Source organism: Cyrtonyx montezumae, unplaced genomic scaffold, assembly GCF_038088225.1.
Source record: "Cyrtonyx montezumae isolate F1298 unplaced genomic scaffold, pur_monq_1.0 scaffold_17, whole genome shotgun sequence".
In the NCBI taxonomy this organism is placed as follows: domain Eukaryota; kingdom Metazoa; phylum Chordata; class Aves; order Galliformes; family Odontophoridae; genus Cyrtonyx; species Cyrtonyx montezumae.
This window is the reverse complement of record NW_027071903.1, coordinates 22,543,667-22,561,378: the sequence shown is the minus strand read 5'-3', so window position 1 is coordinate 22,561,378 and position 17,712 is coordinate 22,543,667. Positions and strand designations below refer to the sequence as shown.

At 39.3% G+C, this 17,712-nt stretch overlaps 1 protein-coding gene and 1 non-coding gene across 2 annotated transcripts in view; both read right to left on the bottom strand.

Moving 5' to 3' along the window:
- THSD4 (thrombospondin type 1 domain containing 4) overlaps nucleotides 1-17,712 on the bottom strand; it is a 213,874-nt gene that overhangs the window by 156,566 nt on the left and 39,596 nt on the right. The gene's annotated exons all lie outside the window — the stretch shown is intronic.
- LOC136047306 (5S ribosomal RNA) lies at nucleotides 17,334-17,452 on the bottom strand. Its single transcript, XR_010622075.1, has one exon. It is a non-coding gene; the product is annotated as a 5S ribosomal RNA (ribosomal RNA).

Here is a 17,712-nt window from a genome sequence, read left to right as displayed (position 1 = left end):
ACACGTTCACAATTAATGGAAAAAGAAAGGATAGAAACCTTATCTATGCCAAAGACTGGGGTGTTTCCTGGCTGCCTAACACGGAGTAAAACAGTCCTGCAGAAAGTGAGTGAGGCAGTTACCTGAGGGAACTGATGATACCCTGAGATGGTCATGCTTAGTGAATAACCGGTGACTATTAACCAAGAGCAACCATAAGAGAAGCCATGAAAACAAGCAAACAAAATGGCAGCAAAGCCTACTCTGACTGTTTCAGTTTTGCTGGTTTCCTCTTCTAATAACCTTCAAATCAGCATTGGGCACATCACTTTTCAGATATCAGCTCTTAGCAAGTCATGACTCCAACTATTACATTAACTAAAGTTCACAAGTCTGCAGAACAAAAAACGCAGTCAGACAGTCATCAAGTTCATGGGTATTTATGGAGGCATTTGGTGGTATGGGTTAGTCCCAATTTAAGAGTTCTGTTTTTCCAAGCAAGCCTGGAGACCTCACTTATGGTTACTGGGAGCAGTCAACATAAAATGCTAAAGTAAACAGCACCCTGATTTATTTGCTGCTTCATTTTCAGACTTTGACTCTGCAAACACACTTACACATGCTTACTTCTAGACCATTAACAGTCTCTCTTTTATTTGGAATATTTACCTGACTAGAAGTATTGAAGAGGGTAACAAGAAATATTTTCTGTCTGTGCCTTCTGTTTTTATGGCTGGGATTCTGGATGGATTAGCTTTCTTCTGTTTTCACTTTGGTAGGTTAGAGCACAGTGCTTGAGCTTGCTTTTTGCCTATTTCCATGTACTGAAGCACACAGAGATTAAGTTGATTGTCTGAGGTCAGGCAGGGAGCAAGTGGCCCCGTTAGGATAACAGCCCCAACACTACTTCTTCGTGTTCCTGCAGCTCTTCATGCTAAATCATGTGGCAAAGTTAAATCTTCCTCTCTGAAAGCTTGCTCAATTTCTCTCTCATTCTTCTGTTTTACCTCGCTTCATTGCTTCACTAGAGCTAGAAAACAATGACTTTTATTCTTCCATTGTATTTCTCAATAATGAGTAACTACACAATTAAAGAGACATATTTGAGCATTTACTTAGTTTTTTTTCCTTAAGTAATTGATTTCACAAGGGCCTTTGGAAGTCTGAGAATAAGCTGCTTTTCCCCACCAGTCATTTCCTTTCAAAAAAGGCAATATTTCTCATATACTAAATTAATTTGTTTTCTGTAATTGTGGGCTAGTTTCATTGTGGCAGGTTCAGCTGGGACTAGCAGTTAACTTTCATGACAGAAAGAAGGAGGGTTTTTATATGTGCTAAATAATGATCTACTTTATACAGCCCCAAAAAGGATGCCTATCTTAAAAGCCTTCAAGCACGCCTTCTGACAAGACAGGCATTCTGCACAATGTTTACTGCTCACAGCTTACATTCTTAGACTGTGATCCCATCATCACTTGTGTACAGGTCACTCATCTTAGAGATGTTTCTACACCTTTATGTGAACACCTCTCTTACGAGGAGAAACTGAAAGACATGGATCTGTTCAGTCTTGAGAAAAGATTCAGAGGGCATCTGATCCATGTCTATAAATATCTAAGGAACGGGAGCAAAGGGACGAGGCTGGACTCTTTTCAGCAGTGTGTGGTGATAGGACAAGGGGAAATGGCCACAAACTGAAGCATAGGAAGTTCCCACAAATGTGTGTGGAAATTTCACAGTGCAGTGATGGAGCACTGGCACAGGCTGCACGGAGAGATGGTGGAGTCTCCTTCTCTGGAGACGTTCAAGGACCGCCTGGATGCCTACCTGTGCAACCTGGGCTAGGGAGCTGCTTTGGCAGGGGGTTGGACTTGATCTCTGGAGGTCCTTCCAAGCCCTACAATTCTGTGATATGGAAACACACAGCAGACCAACAGTAAGACTAGCAGTGACAGGAAGGCAATAGTACACTGGGCTCATTCTCCAGCTTTCACACCCACAGTCCAAAAGGCTTCAGAGTCCCTTGCTCCTCCAGTGTGCTGTCTGGGTGCCACCCACTAGTGAGCAGGGGCTGCTTCTTTATAGGGCTGCCTCTCTCATACACACCCTGTGAAGTCACATCTTGACCAGAAAGATTTTGACAACAAAAAACATCTTGGCCCCTGTCTGAGCTCCCCAAAGCGAGACAGATGCTTCTAGTTTTGTGGGTCCAGAAGGTCAGAAAGGACCTAAGGACCTGATCAGGGCTAATTCTGCTCCGGAGGTAACAGAGAGCAAACCCTACAGCCAGGTGCCTGCTCAGCAGAAATGTACTGCAGTCGAAGAACTAAAGGAATACTGATCTGGCCTTCGTGGCAGAAATGTTCAAGTGTAATCTAGCAATCCAGAAAGCCTTCCCAGCCCACTGGAAATGCTTCCAAATTCAGAAGAACTGAGGCAACTCCTGGAAGAAGAAGCAAGGAGCAATTCACATCTTTCTATGAGGCTGACATTTCAACTAGTGATTTATTACTAGTATTAAAGGCAAGCTATTAAAATCTCCAGTCTCTCGATCTAAAACAAGATCATACTCAGCAGAGAATCTACATGCTCAGTAACTTTGTTTAACCTTCTAGATAGCATCTGAAGTCCTGACAATTGGAACCACACGAATCAAGCTCTACAGCTTAACCCTCAGCACGGTGATTCATATGGACAACATGCCCTGGTTAAATATTCACCCCAGTTAGGTTACATTCTAACCTAAATAGTCTTCTATTTCCAAAAACTCCTAATTCCTGTGTGTGTCTGACAAGTGACTTCCCCTCTATTAACCTCTATGATGTAAAAAGATGGCTGAAAGCCTTGCTACCATATTTAACTGTTTCAATGAAATGGACTGATGCACGGGACCAAATCTAAAACCTGCAGTTGTCACATCTGTAAGACTGCAATTCAACTGTACCAGGCTTTTGTTTTTGAACTTGCAGGTCCATTCCGTCCAAAAGTACTAAGTGTGCTGAAAATGCACAAATCAGAAGCAAAACTATGGGCATTTTTTTCCCAATGCCTCTGAAAGCTGGGACACCAACTTTCACATATGCTGCCCTCTGAGAACTTCACTGTCACATCATTGATGCATAAGTTCTCTCTCCACAACCTACTCAGTTTTAAAGCTTTGAATGCAGCTGGACCTCTGAATGGCAAGGTAGTGATTTTAAAATATGAACTTGCCCAATTGAGTTAGTAAAGTATTTAGTGGCAATATGTATTTGCTACTCAGGCATATAACTCTAATAAAATTTCTTACAAAAATGTTTTTAACAAATAATTGTTGCTAATTTTCAAGCATTAATCTCAGACGCATCAGCTTTATTCCCAAAGCACCAGCCTTAAGAGATCACCCACTTCCTGTGTTTAAGAACAGCTGTGTTTTTATTCTAAGATATACAATGGATCTATTATTTCATGGATCTGTTACTTCAAAACCTGACTGGGTCCTGTCTTGGACAGTCTGCTGCAGCTGATCCTGCTCAAGCAGGGAAACCGGACAAGATGATCTCCAGAGGTGCCTTCCAACCTCACTTGTTTGTGATTTACAGCTGCAGATAACAGCCTTTCTCAGATACTACAACTTCAATTAATTGATGCTTTCTTTCCCCTTATGAGTAGGACACATTTACTCTGTGTATCAGTAAAACCACCACCAGTTGAAGCAGAAGGCATATGAAGGCCCTTTCCCTCTTTGATTCTATACTAGTCATTGAACTTTCCACTAAAACAATGGAAGAAATTGCTTTCATATATTATACTTATGCTTAAAGTAGCCATAGCAATTACATATACATTCATACCAAAGGGCCTAAGTCATTTGTGACCCTTATGTGCAAAGAACCACAGAATACTAAAACAGTAATACAGACATTGTCAAAACTCTTATTTTTAGGTTAAGTGCTCAAAATTAGGCAATAATATACATCCTTTAGCTACACATCAGAATGATGGATGGAACTGCATCCACAGTTCTTCCAGAAAGTTAAGTCAGAAGCATCTCTACTGGTTAACACATACAATATTTTGAATTTGTACTGTATAAGTGAAAATAACTCTAATAATGACCTCACATTTAATAAACAAATCTCTCCTCAAAACATGATTTTGGAGGCTTCATAATCTCAGTGCAACTTTCATGTTTTTCAGTGCTATAGGCTACGTACTGGAAAACAATCATCCACGTGACAGAGGGTGGAGTAAAAGAAATGTGATAAGAAAATACTGAACCTGGAAAAGGAAATAATTTTTGTTGTTGCTGTTGTTCTGAAAAGGAAATCTATACTTTGCTCTGCTGTAGAACACTGAGAGCAGTCTAGAGGACATGCATCAACACATACTCTACATGCTCTGCATACCTTCCCCACCCTAATTCACAGAAAGGCAGCCCTCCAACTCATGAGCTCATGCAAGCCAAACAGTTCTAATGCATCTAATGCACTCTGGATAATGAGCAGAAGTCTCTACAGCATGTGATACTCTACTCCCCTTCCTGCATCCCACGCACAAACTGTGTCCCAGGAAGAGCTCTTAAAAACACATCTATACCTTGTCCTGAATCATTCTACCCAGCACATTCTGGGAGCACACCTCAGATTATTTCCACAGTTTCTTGCTGATTTTATTCAGCTTTTAGATTCAGTGTCTCACTTTAAAATACTTTCAAAGGCACTACTTGTTATACTGCTGATGTTTTGTTCTTCCCTAAAACTACATGAGGACTTGTAGGCATTAAGTCCAACTTCTCTTCCTGTTGGGCAGTTCTCCCTATCCCAAGAGCTTTGATTCTGGACATCTTCAACTTCATTTATTTCTTTGCTTACTGTGTTTCCATTTATATTCATAAAGAGGTGAGTTACAAACTTCTTACAATTAATTTCAGGTCTTGAAGGGAAAAAAGAATTAACATGTATACTTCAGCCAAACTAAACTCTGAAATCACAGTCTCAGAGTCCTGACATATGTCTTTTCACCTCTAAGACAGAATTATCTAGTTCTCTGAGTAGGTTCCTCTTTACGCACTCAGAAGGTGACATCATTCATTTATAATGACATAAAGTTGGTGCCGTTGTCAGCACAGCACCTTCTCAGGACTAGTTCTGAGAACTTCTCAGGAACACATTCTGATTTGGATCTTATAACTTTGTTTACAGTAGGTAAAATCAATTCAGGAGTTGCAAATGACTCATAACTGCAAAACTAAAATCAGATTCTACCCTACAACTCTACTGGTGAATTCATCTTCTACCATAATTGTGTCCTTTTTTTCTTTAGGGCTTTCCTGCAGCACAGACTGTAAGCAAGCACTACAAGCACAAGGGGTCAGGCTTTCACAGAACCCATAATTGTTCCCATGATTTCAATTAAATATATTTGAAAATATATTATTATTAAATTGAAGAAAATCTGCAGTTCAAATGCTTCGAGACAGAATTTTTAATATTAAATATTTTTTGCTCTCTTTATTTTTTTTTTAAGCTACTAACTTCATTCAGTGTCTGAAATAAATCAGCTTCATTCTGTTGTCTTTTTCCACCACAAAGCTACCCAGCAAAGAGTTTGGGCATCGTGGCATTATGGCAGAGTGTACTCTATACTCCTCCAGCACCCTGAACTCACACACGATTAAGAGATGCAACAGACCTTTTGTGATACCAGCTGCATTTTACTGATTTATCTAACGACACTTTATTCTCTTTATGACTGCTGAGGGACAGCACAACAGGAGAATAACCCACACACAAGTTTGCTTTTAGCAGCATCCCCTAAAGGAGTACGTTGTCATCTTGTTTCCTCAGAGAATTCACCTGCTAGGGCACCACAGCCCACTCAGCCATGACTATCAGAGCAGGACCTGCTCTGTAACAGCAGCCCACCTCCAGCCAGCAATCAAACATGGAGGTTGCTGGGGACAAGCTTCCTAGAGCTCATTCCCTGGCTGCAGCTGTCAGATGGGACCTGCTGCCTCTGGGTCCACTCTCTGTAGGCCCAGGGATGGCAACAGAGCCCACACTGGGATCTGGCATGGTGTCTCATGGCCGCTGGCCATGCCCCTGATCCTCCGGCACGCTGCTCTTCAGGCCAAACCAACAGACCTGGCATTTCTTAACACTACCACGTACATTTTCAGACACTAATCACTGCAACACGCCATCTACATTATCACTGTAGCTTGGATAAGGAGTTTCCCTTTGATGCAAAAGACTCTCCAAATACCTGCCAGCCCTTTTCATTTCACATTGCTAAGCAATCCCTAAGCATGCAAACTGGATTCCCATTGGGTTAATCCACAAGAAGCTGTCCTTTCAGCAACTTGTATTCACTCCATAGGGTCAGAGCACAGCTAAACCAAAGTGCACACAGCAGGAATCCTGGGTCCTCAGAATAACCACTGCTCTCTGCAAAATCCGTACTCCCGTTGCACACAGGCAAAGCAAACCTCATTATAGTATTACCCCTTGCAAAAATTCAAGTACTCAGTGATAAAATCTTTGTCATGTCTCTTTTCCTTTGTCTTTTGACTTTTTAAAATAGAAAAAAAAACAAGAAAAAAGAAAAATAACAGTTTGTATTAGTAATTGAAAAAATTAAGAATGAGTAAATTTCCATACTATGTGTATGGAAATTGCATATTTGTCTGTGACAGATTTTGGGCTGTCTCTGTATGGTAGGCGTGTATGCCAGTTGCCAATGCAGGAAAATCCTCAGGTCAACACATTTCATTGCACCCCACGTCCACGCTAACTAGACTAAAACATTACAACCACAAGAATGTGTGCTACCTTTGCTTTTGCATTTTAAATTCAATACTCAGCAGTAATTGTGAGCAAAATCCAATACAAACAGGTGCTTTGGTCAGTACAAAGCGACATTACATGGGAATGCAGTAAATATTCCAATATGTATTGTATATTTCAATGAGCATTTATGTAATCCATATTTGTTGAAATATTTATTGAAGCTATTGCAACAGTGCAACAACTTATTGAAATATTTAAATAATATGTATTACAACCTACTGTAGAGAGTCTGCTTTAGCAGGAGGTCGGATATGTTGATCCTCAGATGTCTCTTCCAACCACTACGGTTCTGCGATTATACTGCAGCACAATTTCATACATCAAAATGATTAAAATTTATCCTACGTGATATGAGATATAAATGTATCCAGGATTGCCTTTATTGCCAGTCACATCAGTGAAATGGTGGTGGTGGATCTACCAGAGTTTAAATAAGACAATAATTGCCATCATGCTCAGCAACATAGCTCATAACATAACTTTTTGTGCACAGGTCAGTGAACTAAAAATCATTATTTTAATGTTGACTACTGGTAACTATTTATGAGTCTTTATAAACATTCGTGCTATTAAAATTAATGTTGGATAAACAGATAGATTAGTGCTACACTTCATGCAAAAGCTTATTTGTGCAAACACTTCTGTATGCTACAGCCTGCCTGCATCAGACAGTTTTTATAGGACTTGATAAGTCAAGATAGCAAGCCTGAATCTGAATTTAAAAATACATTTTAAGTCTTCCACCATAGCTTTTGTTATGAATTTTATTAACAACAGCTGCTACAGCTGATTTCTACATTATTAGCTTGGCATTTAAACAGTAAGGTTAAATTACTTTTCTGCTTAATTTATGCTGAATTGAATTCTGCAGTTCTTCAGTGCTAAACCACTGTTCCTATTATTTCATTCAGAAATCTCAAATGTGTCATCCTTGAGAACTTCAATAATTTATGGTTGCTGAGGCAGAAGTGGTACAAATGCTGAATTACAGTCACTACTGGATAAGCCAGAGCTGCCCTCAGAGAATGGTGTGTATTAGAAAAAGGGCCCAAAGTAATTCTCTATTAAAAGATCATTGTGAGCCCCAAAATTTCCTGAAGGATAATGCTAAATGTTTACTCGAAATTTCAATATTCCTCCAAGCTATACAATAAGAGCAGGCATACTTTCACGTACAGTACATAGGATCACATTTCCTCTGTCTCAGCCATGCAGGGCTGATGCTAGAGGCACACTCAGTGATGAATTCTCCATGCTCTATTGAATGTAGCACATGAACAATATTTTAGAATTCAAGATAAAATGCTAATACTTTCTACAGATGTTAGAGGTTTGCTGTTTTCTCCTTACAGAATTTAGTAAGAATGTTATCATCTACTATAGAGTTTTTAAATCAGATTCTAGTTAAAGGCAATGGAGTAAGGCAGTACAAACATATGGGAAGCTGGCTGGCCCTGCCAAATTTGCCTCCATGAATGAGCAACACATTGTGTATTAGCTCCAGGAGGCATCTTCGTATATGAAATAGAGGAGACTAAGGGGAGTCTCTGAGAAAGGAGAGCAATGTAACAAGGAAAAAGTGAAGCAGACGTTATCTACTAACTGTTCTAACCATGGTGCTAAACAAACAACAGCCTATAAACAAATCCGTACAGAAAGCCAAACTTCAGCAAATTCACAGTACTGCAGCTTGCACTTTAGAACACATTTATTTATTTACCAGAAAGTTTCTTCTTTGGTTACTTAGTGATTATCTCTTTGTGCTTTTAATGTCACAGGACAACCCACTTTTGAGACTGGACTGTGGTGTGAATGTAAGTGGTCACCTGGAATAGCCAAGTCTGTATTTATGACTATCCATTCTGGATGGGTCTTTTGTTTTTCTTTTTTTTTTTTTGTGTGTGTATATTTTCTTTCCTTTTTTAATTCATCTCATTATTAAAATAGATAATCATATGTCACCTTGTGTGGGTAATCTATGTCATAAAAATGAAGGCTTCATAGAATTTCACACTTCTATTTTTAAACCACAAATAGCAAGTGAAATTCCCTCTTATTATCTACAGATATCCTGAACAGCAATAACACTGACAGAATCCTTCGCTATCATTTCCAAATAGAACTAAATCTAACAAGAAAGTAAATTCCTGCAGAAAATATAGCTCTGAAGATGATCCTATATGTTTGTAGGTTTTCTTCTTTCTCAGTTAGTTACTCACTGATACTGAAAACTAGTATTTTATCAAAAGTAATATGAACCACCTTCCAGGACGTGTCCCAGAACCTCTGAATTTAATCCATTTACAGTTGCCAGGTCAACCAAAGTTTGTGGGTTGAAGTACACTGAGAAAGCGAAAATGGTCAGACAGCTCAAGGCTCTTTTGTAGAGCATCCTCCTCCTGCCATGTGCCAATTCTGTGGACTCAGCAGTTCTTTAATCCCTCATGTTTAGTTTGTCCCAGTCCACACGCTCACGGAGCAGAGGGATCTTGATGTAAACAGTTCCTACTCCATCCTTTCAGCAACTGCAGTCACAGCTTTAACAAGGTGAACGTGAAAGTAAACAAAGGCTCTCACCATGTAACAGCTGAGTAAATGTTGGCCAAGTATTTTAAGCAACTCTTGATACAGAAGAGCCTTGCATTTTAAAACATCTTAGATCCAGATCCTCCTTTTGTAAATGATGAAAGAAATAACCAAACCTTCCCTCCAATTATTTTTAAGCTAAGCTTACACAGTATAAGTAAAAGTCACACAAGGACTGCAAAAACACCTGAAAATTCTGCAAGTACATAAAAAGGATTAAGAATTTTCAGTAAAGTTTATATGGGCTTTAGAAGAAGTAAGCTCACAGTAAAACTCCCAAATCCAAGCCCAGAATCTACCTCATCAAAAGAACCCCTGACAGTGACATCTATTAAATAATGGAAAATTCTCCTGAGACTTAGCAGCATACAAACCTGGAAAATAAAGTTCCAAAAATACAATGAAAGAGAGGATGAGTAAATTAGACTAATCAGCACAGTCCCCTAACAACTTTCCATACACTCATGGCAATAATATTAACGTTGATTCTCTGAGTTGGCTAACAGAAAACCACTAGTGATCATGTTCCCTTGCAGATCCTTTGAACTTCATGGCAAAATGACTTGCAAGGCAAGCAACAACTGCCTCATCGCAATAGATCACTCAGCAAATCATATCCTTAAGCGTGCTACGCTTGGCCTAAGGAAGAAAAGGATGTAAAAAATAAAAAAAATCATGCTCCTCTTCTGGTTTGCTCTTACCCTGTCACAGCCAATACTGCCTTTAGCTAGCCAGTACAGCCAGCCACTTTGCTGAGCCAAATTCTACCACTTACACCACAACTGAATCTGCCACTCTGTTTACAGACAGCAGAACCACTCTATAAAAAGTGCAGGATATGAAAACGATGGGCGTTTCTGCTTTTTCTGCAGCAGTTTCTTTTTGTTATTGTTTTGTTCTGTTGTTACCTGCAGCTGGTACAAGCTGCTACAGCACCATCCCATTACATCAGCGCAGAACCAGCTGAAGTTCTGCCATCACCACGAGTGGAGTTTGACTTTTTTCCTTTGTAATATCAATGCAGATTTCCCAGAATGAATGCAGTACACCATTAACCATAACACTGATGTTATTAAGCAAAACAAGGAGTGAAATACACTAGAATAAGCAGTGATATGTTTACATTAGCAAGAAGTCTAAACTAGAATTTTTCTGACCACTCACAAAGCAATTCAGTTAAAAGGTTTTTCTTGCTAAAAGTAGTTTTGAAAAGGAGCACTGCATCAACTACACAGTGGGCCATTTCATTGATGGAAGACCGTCTGGGCACCTAACTAAGCAAAGTACATTTTCTAAGGTCTAAGATTACACAAGGTATAAATGCAGCATTTAAAGAAAGAAAAACGGAGGGAGCAAACCAGGAAATACTGCAAGGGGATTAGTGGAGCTGATCCTACAATGCCAGCATAAGTTGCTTTTGAGGAAAAATGAGAAACCGTGCCAAACAACACAATAAATTCCTATCCACATTATTTAACAAGTGCCTTGGAAGATGGTGGTAGTTAAAGAGTAACCTCAGCTGAACTGTATCCAATAGCTGAAAACAAGCTAGTGGCTTGTTTTCTCTTCTTGTGGTGCCAATTTAATTGGTTCAGAACCGGACTTCTTTCAAATGACTTGGCAACGGGCAAGAACCTCTTGAAGATGACTGGAGTTCAGGAACCAGTAAGTGCTGTAATATACTGTCTGTCACTGTCATTAAAAGACCTTTCAATCTTGGTCTGAGCTACTCCTGCCAAAGGACAACTCACTCACAGAAGCCCATGAAAAAAAAACAACAGAAGTCCCTCTACTCCTGCCATCAGCTCATGCCACTTGGACTCACTGTGCACAGTCCTCCTGCTTAGCTTATTATCTTCTTCGGCTATCTATGCACTAACTACACACTTTGCCTTGCTACTGTTGTTTGTGGGTGCCTCTATACTTATAAGCCTTTATTTCAGCCCTAGAGATAAGGGCATCAGGAAATGCCTTGTGCTGCACCTAACATTTTACCACTGGAAAAGACGCAGAAGAGACCACAACACTAAATGCTTGAAAAGCAACATACAAGAAAAGATTTCATAGAAAACAGCTGAGTAGTGGATTTTAGGAAGATCCAAAGCTCATTTACTGGAATTAGTTTTTGAAGGAATATGTAATTTACCACTGGAAGGATTTAAAGAGCAGCATGACTGAGTTATCTATAGTCAAATTATTTTCATTCTGAAAGATACATCATTTCACACAGAAAAATGCACTCCCTAAGGGATTCAACTGTGTAAGTTAGAGTACACAGACAGCAGGATCAGGATATTTGAGGGATATGATAGCCATAAATCTTTGAATCTGGAAATAAGGAAAAAAAAGTTGGATTAAAAATAAGTATTTTGAAAATTACCTTTGAACTCATTGTGACTCAGCTCTGCCACAGAAAAAGAAAAGACAGAACAATAAGAAACAAGAAGCGTTTTCTTTTTGTGCCCTTACATACGCAGCCGGGAACTGCCACAAAGCCACGAGCTGCCTGCAGGCAGCCCAGCACAGCAGAGCAGCTCCCATGGCTGTGCACAGGCAGCCCCACGTCCCTCCAGGCCGGTCAGTCACACCAACACAGTGCACTGGCACTGGGCTTTACCAAGTGCTATGGCCAGTGAGCTCTGGACTTCAGAACAGGAATATTCCTGAGATCTCCTTAGTGAGTCAGACGCATAAGGGCTGCCATGATATGAAAGCAGTGGGTTTTGTTTCTGTTCTGTTTCTCTGGATGTCACATAGTTGTAATAAAATGCTTTCTTGCAATTAACATGCTTAGATGCCTCTAGATTTCTTTGGAAAGTCCTGCATTCTTTTGTCTCCACACAGATATTTATCTAAAGTTAACCTTTGTATTTTAACACAATGTACTGTGCCCAGAAGTAGTTTAGTGTTCCCATGACAACTTCCCATAATGAAGACTCAAATTTCTCAGACTTACTGTCACAGTTGACACACACACAAAAAGAAAATCAGCATTTCCAAATGAGGCATTTCAATATTGTCTGATCTGACAAAACTAAGAATAAAGGTATCTTCCAGGGAACCTTAAGCCCTGCAAACTAAGCAGGATGGCCCAGACCATGCTTGGTAAATATACTTCCCACATCATGTAAGTAAAGACCATTTTTGTTACTCTTACACAACACTGATACAGTTTCATTTCAAAGCTGAAGTGTTTTATACAATTGAAATTTAAATAATAAAAATATTATTAATACTGCAATCATATGTGTGTTGATATATATATATATATATATATATATATATATATATATATATTTCAACAATACTGATCCCACAGGATTTGACAGTAAAAAAAAATTTCTGGTATATAGAAGTCTGGAAAACTTTCTCATTTTCAGTTTGTTTGCATTTGGAATGAATACAAGTAGCCAAACAATTCCATAAGACATACACAGTGGAAACACTGTGCACAAAGCAGATGAAGAACAAACATAATGACAATTCACACCAAATTTTACTTAAGCATTGGCCTGTGTCCTCGTAGGTGCTTTACCTCCTGTCTGCAATGCTGAAGCACTGCCAAAAGCCCATGGGAGATAAAAGGATAACTGAATTTCAGAGTCAAGATCTGGACAACAAGATTAAATAAATTCCTCCTCACTGTGAGATAACAAAAACCTATGCAAGCCAGAAATACGGTTCCCAATCCTACCCCATCTCTCCCTCAGAAAATGCCACCATAGCCACACCACCATCAGCAACAGCTCTCTGAGCTTAGCTCCGGTCACACTGCTCTGCCTTTCACCAGGTCTGCCTTTGGTACATCAGTTATATTTTTATTACTTCTCCTGATCAAAGTAATGGACTGGATGCTGACTTCTTAGCCATTCTGGCATCATTGCTGGAGGAACTTGAAATTATTAAGCAGACGTTCTGCAACTTAACTTGGGACTCGTTTTGCTCTAATGAGATACAGCATTTGTCACAATGAAGGAAATTGCTTGCGGATTTGCTGCAATGCATTTTGCATTCACTGGGTAACAGTTTTAAAGGAGCAATGAAAAAGGAAAATACAGTAAAAGTTTATATTGCTTTTCAGATCTGATGATGTCACCAGTCTTACATTATTTGAAAAAAAGATCAGACCTGACTTTTTGAGGACTGTTTTTACACTTGACATCCACCTCCATGGTGTAATGGATCCAAGCAGTTAGGTCTCTGTGATGACTCTCTGGAGAGATCACTGTACTATTCCAGCAGAACTGACCACAGTGACTTGCCCGTTAGTGGAGGTTTTTTTTTTTTTTTATGACACAGACTGGAATTATTCAGAAGCAGATCTTCTCTCTTTGTATACATGTAAGTGAATTTAATGCATGGCTTCTCTGGTCTTTTCAAAATTCACTTTAAACTTGTGGTATTTAGATTTAAATTCACAGTTATAAAGTGCAATATGGAAAGCAAATTAACAAATTTACAAGTAGACTGTGGAGAAATGCTAAGGATTTGTATCTGTACGGGTGTAATAGGGAGGACTGATCCAGTAAAATATTAGCAAGAACTGTCTCTCCTTCTTAACTGACCTCAAACTGTGCCTTTGATATTTATTATGCGCCGTGCTTATAAAACTTCCAAGATGTCTAATGGAAACAGAATACAATAGAAGCCAGTTCTGCTTTTCATTTTATACACTTCCACTGGGAATCTCTCTCTTCTGATGTTCATCCATATTATAAGCTTTTCTTTAACAGTGGGTAAGATTTTCCTTGCTTTGAAAATAATAATTCATCCTAACAAATGGGAATATCAAGCATATATAAATGCCAGTCCAACTACTTATGCTGGCTAAATAGGCACAATCTTTTAATTCCCTTTGTATCACTCAGCACTACCAAAAATTTCCATTCAGAATGTTAGTATAGTACTCCAGAACACAGGAATGCCTGTATTTGAATAACAATATGCAGCACAGGCATCCAAATTCGCATTCGTAAGTAACCTCATTTTTCTAGCTAATAGTTGCAATGAGTTGTAAGCTCTGCATTCCTTTGAAATGCTGGAGGACAAACTTGGAAACTGACCATCTGAGGGCTTTTGAAGGAATGGCATCTCTAAAAACAGGCTAGAAGACTTGATCCTTATGAACCCTCAGTAGGGGTTTATCTTCACAACCTCCCATCCTCTCCCACTCTTTTAAACCTGCACAGAGACTGCAGTCTGATGCTCAGCTCTGTCAGTCTCTGCACTCAGCTTGAGCCATTCGGGACCAACCTTACAAGTTTTCATCTTATAATGCAAAGCATAATGTCTTTGCACTCAAATCCCATAGAAATAGGTTTCACTAGAATAAAAGAGGCTCAAAGACTCAATTATTCTTATGTGTCCCTTCCAACTCAAGATATCCTACGATATTTGAGTTTGCCACAGGTTGAGCATATTGCATCACCAGCCAGCACATTTCCAGATCCATATTTCTGCTACCACTACATCAGCTCACAGGGATGTGCTGGGACATCCCCTCCTGCAGTCACCCAGGCACCCCACAAATTGGAAATCCCACAGCTGTGGCCTTACCCGGGGGAGCCTCACTTTCTAGGTTAGGCAAAAACTGCTCATGTTTGAAGTGCTCACCATCTGTGGTTAAAAATCTACTGCCAAGAAGGTCCTACCATTACAACCCAGCAAAAGAAGAATCGCCAGATCTGAAACCTAACCCCTTCCATACCTAAGCAGCCTTTTCTAAGCTTCTCAGCTAGCTGTCGTGAGCTTGTCTGGCAGTATCCAACTCCTCCTGCTAACTGTGGTTCCCCCAGGTAGACTGACCCCTGGGTTGGGAATTAATGGCTTAAAGGTGAAACATTTATAAAGCTGATCACAGATTTTATTGGAATCAGAACCTGCGTATCAACATTTTCAGTATATTTAGGTATTAATTTCTACAATGTCCATGTCATAGTAAGTACATTAGGAAAATAAAGTGTACACCTGAATGTTCCAGACAGAGGAGGTGCAGGTCCTATTGCTGGGAGAATGCATGAGCAGAATGCTGAGTACACAAACAGAAACCCAGAACATAAATGTTTAGATTCTCAACTGACCCTTCTGAAGTTAATGGCATCCTTCTTTTTGCATCAGTTGATACTGGAGCAGGATCAAAATTAACAATCCATAAACGAAAAGAGAAACAAAAGGCAGATTTTGGGGATTGCCGAATATGGAAATAATTTGTTCTCTAAGACGGTTCAAAAAACCTTTGTTGTTTACTGTCAAATCTTTACAGAATGAAAGAAATTCCCGAACCCCACGTTCACGTACTGCTGCGTTGCACGGCCCTGTCTGTGCACCTGCCCAAGCAGCAGCAAAAGCTGCCAGAAGCCTCTTTTGTACCGAGAACAGATCTCGGGTGAACACTTTGTCCTGGGCCATCTTTTATCAGAGCAACTCTGAAAATATCCAGTGAGGTCACTGATCTTCCAAGGAGTTAAGTACATACCCAAGTCTCTCAGTACGCAGAAAAATGGTGTTACCAAACCTGTAACAGATTTCTGCAGGATCAGACATCAGTTCTATTTACTGTTTAGTTACATAGCAAATTTTCTTCTAAATGACTCTGCAGACTCATCCAAAAGCCACTGAAGTGAAAGGAAAAAAACTCCCACTATCCTAACAACTTCCGGACTGTTAGGGCCTATAAAAAGTCATACTGGGATTGCATTCCTTTAGGTCCTGCAGGAACCTGGCTGGGAGCTGCACGGCCTGCTATGCACACAGCAGTGGGCTGGGACAATCACTGCTGACTGCAGGAGACAAATGTGAGAACTTACATGAAATCAAACGTATGGAAAATATTATGAAACTATTTAAAACCTTTGAAATACATAACTTAATCAACAAAAACTATTTCCTTGCATAAACTGAGGTGCAGGTAGTAATTTTAAAAATCCAGCATAGCTTGATAAATAGTTGTAAGTAGGGATTCTCTTCCCTGCTTAATTTCCCAAGTTCATTTTGTTTTCTCTCTGTCTCTCCGTTGTTCATTTCTTTTTAAAGATGAAAAGAATATTCACCAGGCATTTTTTCAATTTTGCCTTCTAAGTTAAACAACCCACGCTGCACAGAAGAAAGAGTTTAAAATCAAGAATACATACTGCCAAAAATTGAAAATGTTACAATGAATACGTTCATACACTTACCAACAAAGATGGAACACATGTTGATAATTTTTCTCTTAATTGTTGCCCTGTTTATTCAGCACTTCCCAAAGTTAATGTATAACATATGTTAAAATGATTATGCTGTTTCGACCTTGCAGCTCTATTCTATTCTCCAGACTATTTCTTGGATCTGGAAGATATGACAGGATCACTGTGGTTTGTGCAAGAACTGCACACCTGCAAAATATTCTGAGTCCTAAGTTTTTCTCCATTCTAGCGCAGTATACGACAAGAAACAGTTATGCAGATGCACATGACAAGGACTCCAAAGACTACAATCATAAAACTTGATAAAATATTTTCCTGATGAAGCTGGAATATACATCTGTTCAGACCATTTAAGTCTACTTGTCTTCATCTACTACAGAAAGAATCCAACACGAAAGCAACAGATATAGGAGAATTAAGATCAAGACTCATTTTTCATGTCAATTTCAAGGCAATTGCTTTTTAAATATTCAATTTTCTTTAAATATGACAATATCATCCTCAAAAAAGACTAAAGCATACCAAAGGACTTCTACAAATGTATTTTATGCACATTTTTATATATGTACAGTAATCACGCCAATGCAAACAGCACTAAATAGTGTGATGAAGCTTGTTTTTGATGAGAGTCAAGATATCACATTTGCCCTTCTGTTCTCTCCCTCATCTTGAGGAACTGTTATGGTTTTGTGATTTTTGTTGTATTGTTGATATTCCACATCATAACATCATGTGGAGTATTGGGAGTTAATAAAGCCTACAACACCCAGTATTCCCAGGAGGTCTCCCATCCAAGTACTAACCAGGCCCAACTCTGATTAGCTTCCGAGATCAGACGAGATCGGGCGTTGCCAGAGTGGTATGGCCGTAGACTAAATAAATTTCTTACAAATTTTTAAAGAAACCATGTCAGACAGAACATCAAAGTCAGAGATTAAATGTTTGAAAATGTTGGTCTTGTATCTGGCATTCAGTTCAAGTAGTGTTAATTTTATTAAATTTCAAAAGAAGTAAACAAAAAAATACCAATAGCATTTCTCTAGTGGCTAGGAATAGAGAGAAGTAAATATTGGTCACTGGGATTCAGAAGGCAATATCTCATCTACAGTAAAGCGGGGTCAGAGATATCTAAC